The sequence below is a fragment of the Pinus tabuliformis genome, chromosome 4_1 (assembly GCF_031772625.1).
Source record: "Pinus tabuliformis cultivar Carrire ecotype Pingquan chromosome 4_1, CPIR1, whole genome shotgun sequence".
Classification (NCBI taxonomy): domain Eukaryota; kingdom Viridiplantae; phylum Streptophyta; class Pinopsida; order Pinales; family Pinaceae; genus Pinus; species Pinus tabuliformis.
Window position 1 is genome coordinate 235,340,451 of NC_142303.1, and position 7,919 is coordinate 235,348,369.

A 7,919-nucleotide genomic window follows, 5' to 3' on the forward strand; every position below is an offset into this window, starting at 1 on the left:
AGATTTTGTGATCCATATCTCGATATTTAAAATATTTTCAGAAGAAATCACATTGAAGATTTTGGTCGACGCATTTTGAACCAACAGGTTTGTTTCATCTTGTCCTGAAGATGAACCACACTTGTTGGTTCGAAACGCGTCGACCAAAATCTTCAATGTGATTTCTTCTGAAAATATTTTAAATATTAGTTTCTTTATCACAAATTTAGCACAAATAGAACATTGATTTATATGCAAGTGTGATCTAGATATATGATGCATGAAATATTGAGTTATGATTTGGTAGGTTAGTTTCCTGTCCGCAAATGGATTTTGTAGCTATATGGTTGATTGCAAGATAGTGTAGTTCCCTTTCTACAAGTAGTGTAGCTCTTGTCTTTTCTTGAATTGATCCATTAGCATTTACAAGTTAATAACATCTACAAGTTGAGGTTTAAAAAACATTTTCCTTTTTTTTCATTAAAGCTAACTTCTGAATTGCACCTTCATTAGCTAGTTTCCTTCTAATTCGTTAGAAATAATGGTCTTGGAGAACTAATGATAAAATGTCCTAGTTGACGGTGGCATGAGTAGGATCCCATCTACTGTGTATATAACATTGTCACCTCAAAGTTTGTATGAAGCCTAGGTTGATAAATAGAGTTGAGGAGCTCTTGGGAGTTGCATTACTCTTGGTGTAATACTAGGGCTCACCAAAAGCCTGTTGTTGCTATCAAAGCTGAGGTTGAAAAACTACTTAAAGAAGGTTTTATCTATCTTGTTCCCTTGATTGATTAGGTTTCCAATATTTTTCATGTTAACAAAAAGGAAGGGTGAATTAGAGTATGTGTATATTATAGGGATAAAAATAAGGCTTTTCCCAAAGAAAACTATCCTACCCCCTATATTGACCCAATCATTTATGATTGTGTCGGTAATGAAATATTTTCTATTATGGATGCATTTTCTGGATACAACTAAATCAATATACTCCATTTTGATCAGCATAAAACCATGTTCATTTGTCCATGGGGAAATTTTTCTTATCGGGAACTCCCATTTCGATTAAAGAATGCTGACATGACCTTTCAATGGTCCATGTCTTATGCATTTCACAATATCATGCATATTGTACAACCCTATTTGGATGATTTACCAGCTCATTCATTGAAATGAGAAGATCATGCAATGCATTTGAGAGCTATTTTTATCAGGTGTCGACACTACAATATGTTAAAAATAACAACAATAAATCATAATATAATTTGTCCTTGAATTAAATTAGAAATTAAATCAAAATTCTATTCTCATAACTTGTAATAGTTAACTAAGTTAATTTGACTTAGTTGGTGTTATCACTTTGAAATTTCCCTAAGGTTGTCATGTTTTGTTTAAATAAATGATAGAGGTAACCACAAACCTACTTTGGACATTATGATCTAGCCTTCCTAATGCTCAGAGAGGGCTCTCTCTTAATGATTTAACTTTGTTGTTTTAATTGATTTTAGGCTAGTTATGTAAGCTTGATTTGAATTGTTGGTGGAATTACTGATTTAGATGGATAAATGACTGTCTATTTTCCATTGGGCTATGGGGTCAATATATCAAGAGAACAGAACATAAACAAATTATAAAAGTAGTGTTACAGGGCAAGGTAGCTGAGAAATATCAGATCTCAAGGCTGGAATGATGAAATGATTTTCAATCGGGATCAAGGAGCAATTAAGGATTCTCAGATCTAGATATCAGAAGAAAACATAGAAATGTATAATAGTAAGAGCAAAGTGTACTTAAACAATTTTTTCAATAACATTCCTGTTATACCATTCAAATTTAGAAAACATTCAAGTTTATGGAATAATTTAGAGAAGAACATGAACAATTGAAATATAATTCACTAAAGTGGCTCAACACACAAATCCTGTAAAGAAATGCTTCTATTATTTTCCCTGTCTGTCAACTGAAAAAGTATAGTAAACCATCAAGTTGTAGATGAGCTTACCTATAGAAATGTTCAGAAAATTCCCCTCTATACTTTGAATTTGAAATATTTATATAAAAAATAGTTACAAAATATCCTAAACTGTTTTAGGAATTATTCAAGGAAAATAAATATCTTGATAAAAGAAGATAGAGACACCTAGGAAGCTAAAGGCTAGTTGTCCCTTATTTTACTGACTTTGTTGTTTTATGGTTTGATCTTTTGCTACTTTCTCTCCTTTGTTGTTTCTCTATGCTAGTTGTTCCTTTACTTTTCCTTTTCACTGATGTTGTTTCATCTGATACTCTTTTACTTAGCTGATATGCTACTTTCCTTTCACTATTCGGTTATCACTGTTTACCTTGCATTTTCACAGTAAATCATTCAATTTTTCCCAAGTCTCTGTATCTGGTAATTTAATATTTACTATTCTTCTGTAGACTTCATCATCTTCTGTGTATTTTGCAAAGGTCGCCTTGTTTACAAAAAGATGTTTTACCTGATGCTGGAGGTAAAAGAGGTTCTCAAAATTCTGGTAAAGAACCTTTTTTGTAGGCATTCCTTTCATGGAGGAACTATTGGCTTGCTCCTTTGCCAGTTCTCTGATTCTCTTATCATAGTCTTCATGTGGCATCAACCTGTCATTTATTACCAATGGATTAGGCAAACCTTTCTACCTTAAAGCATCAAATTTGACCATGAACCTGTTTATGTCTAGCTCCATTGTTTGGCATTTGTCCTCAAGCTGCATCATCAGGTTCCTCTTGGTGATTACCTTCTTCACCTCTAGTATAGTGCCGGTTCTATCAGCTATACCAAGCTCCTACAATTCATATTTATTCTTCGAGTTAACAAATTGGATTATTCTTGAGGCTTCTTCTGGCATATGTCCAAGTTCAGCCTTAACCCTTTGAATTTCTTCACCAGCTTCTTTGACTAAATCATTTTGTTCAAAGATGACCTTTATAGATGGCCAAATATCATTGACTAAGTCAATGATATTGGCCCATAAAAGTTGTTTTTCCTGGGCTAGTGGCTCCTTCAGTGTTAATCCCTTTTCCATCTTCTAGATATTGACTAGAAACTTATCTGATTGAAAATATAAAAACATGTGGAACAACATTGAAGAGTATTTAAATACTCCTTCATTTGGCAATCTGATTAATTGATCATGGTTTTTGTCTACCAAGAACTGGGTAAAATTGAAGACTCTTGCTGGAGGCTTGCCTGGGAAAAAAATGGAGAGAAAAGCAAGTATAGGCTTGTCCACATGCTCATCAGTGGTATATCCTAGAATGCAAGAGAGAATGGTCACAATTTGTCTAGCCCTCTCAGAGAAAATGGTGGCTGAGTATGGAGGACTATCTATAGGAGTATGAGACTCTTCTAGGATGAAAGTCTGAAAGATTTGAGCCCTCTTGGGAAGGTCCAACCTCAAATAGAGTTCAAGTAGGTTTTCAATGGAAAATGTGGTTTCATTTGGGTTTGGTTGGATCTGCAGCATTTGGTTTATTGATTCTGTAGTGATTGTAAATAAAATCTGTTGGTCAGGAGGGACTATGGGTCTTTGGCTTGGGATATAACAGTTTTGGCATAGATGGATTATTTCAGGGAACTGGTGTACCTGTGGGAATAAGTGTTTGGGAAAATTGGATTCCCATAGATGAATGTCATCATTTTGGTTCAAGAATTTGTCTTTACTCTAGCAATGGAGTTTCAATAGATGGCTAGGGGAAACTGTGTCTTTAATTTGGAAATCTCTATCAGCTAATGGGAGGTGTTCATCATCCAGTGGAGGTGTTTGCAGGGGTTTCTGATTTAGAATACTTTAGGAAGCCATAATTTGGTTTATTATATTGAATTATTGTTTCTTTGGCTCTTAGGAGTAGGGTTAGGAGCTCTAGAATAGCGGGAAGAATGAATACAGTTTGTAGGAAAGGGTTTCTTCGGATGCATAGTAGGTTTCTTCAGTTTAGTAAGGTCTTTAATTAATTTAATTAGTTAACCTTTTATAATTACTGTGAAAAGTTTAAGTAGAGGGTAGTTCTAGTTCTTTCAAGAATACCTGGAAAAACGGAGACTTGGTGTGCAGACAAGGTTTTGTGGTAGCAGCAGAGGTTTCTGAGGCTTCAAGTGTCTGTGTTCTGCTTCAATTTTGAGTCTACAAGGTCTCGAGGCTGTAAATGGGTTAAAAATGGTTAAGCATAGTTCTTGGGGTTTAGAATTGGTTTGTAGAGGTCTTTGCAATGAAATAACAATGGAAAGAGTGAAAAGGGGGCTTTTCTTGGATTTTAACCAACAGAGGTTAAATTTGGGCGTGGGATTAATAAATGAACAGTGGGCAGTTTTCTTTTACACGGGGAGGTGGTTTTGTGGCATATCGCACTACTTTTGAGTGAAGGGTGGTATTTTTTGAGAGCACACAATATAACGTGGGGCTGCCATGTAGCAAAGGAGCGCTTAGGCAAAACTGCGAATCTCGCATGCTTTTGAGGTTTTAACTCTCGGACAGTGGGAGCGCGTGATATGGATATGGGCCATTTGATTTGGGAGTGTTTTATCGGAGGGCTATCATGTGACAGAATTGAAAGTATTGAGTTGGGATTTGATTGGCGGGGCTCGGGGATTAATAATGCGGCAAGTTACATATAATCAAAGGTTTCGTGAGGGTCGAGGATTTATACAGTGGAGTTTAATATACATAAAGCGGGACTATAAGTTAGGAAATAACTTAGGATAAGGGGGTTTAGTGGGTTTTTAAGGGAAAAATGAAAATTAATAAGGGAAAATGATTTCTAAAGGGTAATGTCTAGGGAAAAGTGTGAAATCAAAGGGAAAAAGGGTTAAAATGAAGGGAAAGGGTTATTACAAGGGGAAATGAAGAGGGAAGGGTACATTGGAATTAAGAAGGGGAAATTAGTGAATAAAAAGTAATGAAGGTGTAATGAAGGGAAATTATTAAACTAGTTATGTAGGGGTTTGAGTGAAATGAGGGGAAATTAGTGAATGAGATTTAGTATTTAGGCCTAAAATCATACAACACCTTTTAGGGTAAATACCCAAAGTAATACACAATTTTTGTGAATTTCCTCTTTCCTTTGATAGTTCCTCCTGCACATGAAACATAAGATTTAAGCATGATGAAGGTGCATTTTAGCTAGCAACCTTGTGCATTTGAAAACCTCTTCTACCTACCCTTTATTTATCCTAGCATTTTCTCTTCATTTATTTGGTGCATTTAGGCTTGTTGGCCCTCTATTTCTTTTTCTTTTGATAAGAAAACTATCTAATTCTAACCTTATAACTTTCAAGGGATTAGATTAAATTGATGAGCTCCTCATTATTTTCTACCTAACTACAGATCTACCAAGATTAAACAGTTTGGCTAGATCTTTATTTCTCTATCTATCAATATGAAATTTAAAGCATGAATGTATCAAGATTAAACTATTTGATCATCATAGATTGTGGCACTTTTGACAAGCTGCACACAATCTTATTTTTTCAAAACAAAGTAAAAGTAGTGGCATTTGAATTTGCATCCCTTTCAGAATCTATTTTTTATCTCTTTTTGGTGGGGTTCATATTTAATATTCTTTTTTGATCTTTGTTTCTTTTTTTCCTTTGATTTTTTTTTAGTACATACCCTCTTTACATTTTTTAATATGGGAAAAAAGTTGTAGAAATGCAAAGGTATGTACAATATTATAAGACTTAACATAGTCAATTCAAAATTATGATCCCTATTATTATAGGAACCTAACAGTGGCTCCACTTGGGGATAGCATCTCCTTGTGAGATGTCAAGAACACCATCAATTAGTGGCTTGATCCATTGGGCCGATCTCAAGCCTGCACATGCTTTGTTGTATAATCTTTGTGATTGAAAAATCTTGAATTGAAATTTTAACCTTTTCTGCAAACTAAAATCTGACACATGTTGCGCTGAAATCTGATCTGAAATAAACTTGCTACTGAAAAACTGAATTTAATCAAACTGAAATCCTACCTACTTACTTTAATCAGTTGTCCATCTGTTGGTTAGGTAAAATGAAACAACCAATGCAACCATTCAAGCATGATATACATTGGTGTATTTTGTTGCATTAGCTTGTTTGTGATCAAAACTGAGATTCTAAAACCCAATAGAAATTTGTCAACAAATGAAAAGATAAGGAAATACTTGATTTCCATTGTTGACTCTAGGAACTTTTCAAAAGGATCTTCCAAAATATATACACTATTTTTCTACTGATTTAAGCAACTGTACATATGTTCTTGATAGCCTCTATGCCATGAAACTGAAATGTCAGTTTCATCTTTATCACCGTGCAGATTTTCAGATAAGCTTTGTGATGATATTTCTACTGATTGAAATGTTTGACTAATGAAACCTTCATCATCTTAATCTTGAATATCATAGTTAGTTACTGGAGAAAATTTTTGATTACATCCATCATCTAATATCAGCTATTGGAACATAAAAAACTTGTAAGGATTGCTGCAACTTATTGCATATAGATTTGAATGGAACTTCATAGACTTCTACAAGTTGCTCATCCTTTTCTTTAGATATTTTATACCACATTTCCTTTAAAAACTGAAATGATACAAAACATAGTGGTATATAACTTTCCTATTTCATTTCATCAGGTGTTTCAATGAAATTTGATAACTATAGTTGTGAAACTGAAGAATCTTGATCAAGAGTTTTATTGTCTTCTTTGTTATCAATAACAATACCAAAAGACTGGTGGTTTTTTATTGTTTTAAAGTTTTATTTGATGAGCTAAAATGAAGCAAAACAAAGAGGCAAATAACCTTAAGTTATTCCCAAATTTTCTGCACTTTCTTCCTCACTTCCATAGCTGATATGAATAAGTTGATCACTGTTTTCAAGCTGCTGAAACTGAATTTCCTTATTTCCCAAACTAGATTTTGAATTCATTGTTAAGTTAGCTTGAAATTGGAGAATATAATTATCATCATACTGATCATACTAGTAAAATCATTAAAAGAAGGAATGTCATCAAACATACACATTAGATCAATAGATTCCTCTTCCACATATTGATCTGTAAATCCATTTTCTGATCTATGGTAGTTGGAATTAGAAGGAATTTGTTCATGGATATCAACTTGTTCTTTTTCTGAAATAAATAGGTCATGGTGATATTTCACAAAAAGATTATCTTTCATAGTGATCTTATGTATCATTTCCTCTTTTTTTCTTACCAAAATGTCGAGTTTTACCTCTGCAATGTTGTTCTTCTCTACTTCTTCTTTCAACTTTTTCTTTTTAATCAACAGATGAACTTCTACATCTACTACAATGTTCTGCATCTTTTCAAGAGTTGTTGGGTTTCTTTCTCTTAGTTGAAATTCTATTTCTGGATCAAATTCTTTTGGATAATGCAAGAGAGATGAATCAAGAGGAGGTCTTATATTTGTTGGCATTGAATAATAAACTCGATTAAATCTGTCAGAAAATTGTTGTATTGTTTCATTTGGCTGTCTTTTCAACTGATTATATTCTTCTATGATCTCAAAAACATTGACTTTGAGTATCCATCTATCAAGGAAACATTTGACTAACTGTTGGAAATTTGAGATGCTTGCAATAGGCAAGTTGTTGAACCAACTCTTTACTTTAATTTGCAAAGAAAGAGCAAAAAGTATGATTCTAACATCATCTTCATCAATCTCAAATAAGTCCATATAATTATCAAAACCTTGAATATGTTCTTGGGTAGTGATGTTACCATTCTATCCATAAAACTTAGGAGATATTTGTAATAATTGGCAGGGAAATCATGGAATATAGAAGGTAAGATAAGTGGCTTATACCTATCTGGAACTTTACATGGTATAGGAATACGTACATGAATTTTAAGATCAGTATTTATTGTTTGAAGCTTCTCAATAGGAAAATGATCATCATAAGATTCAGAAAAAAGATG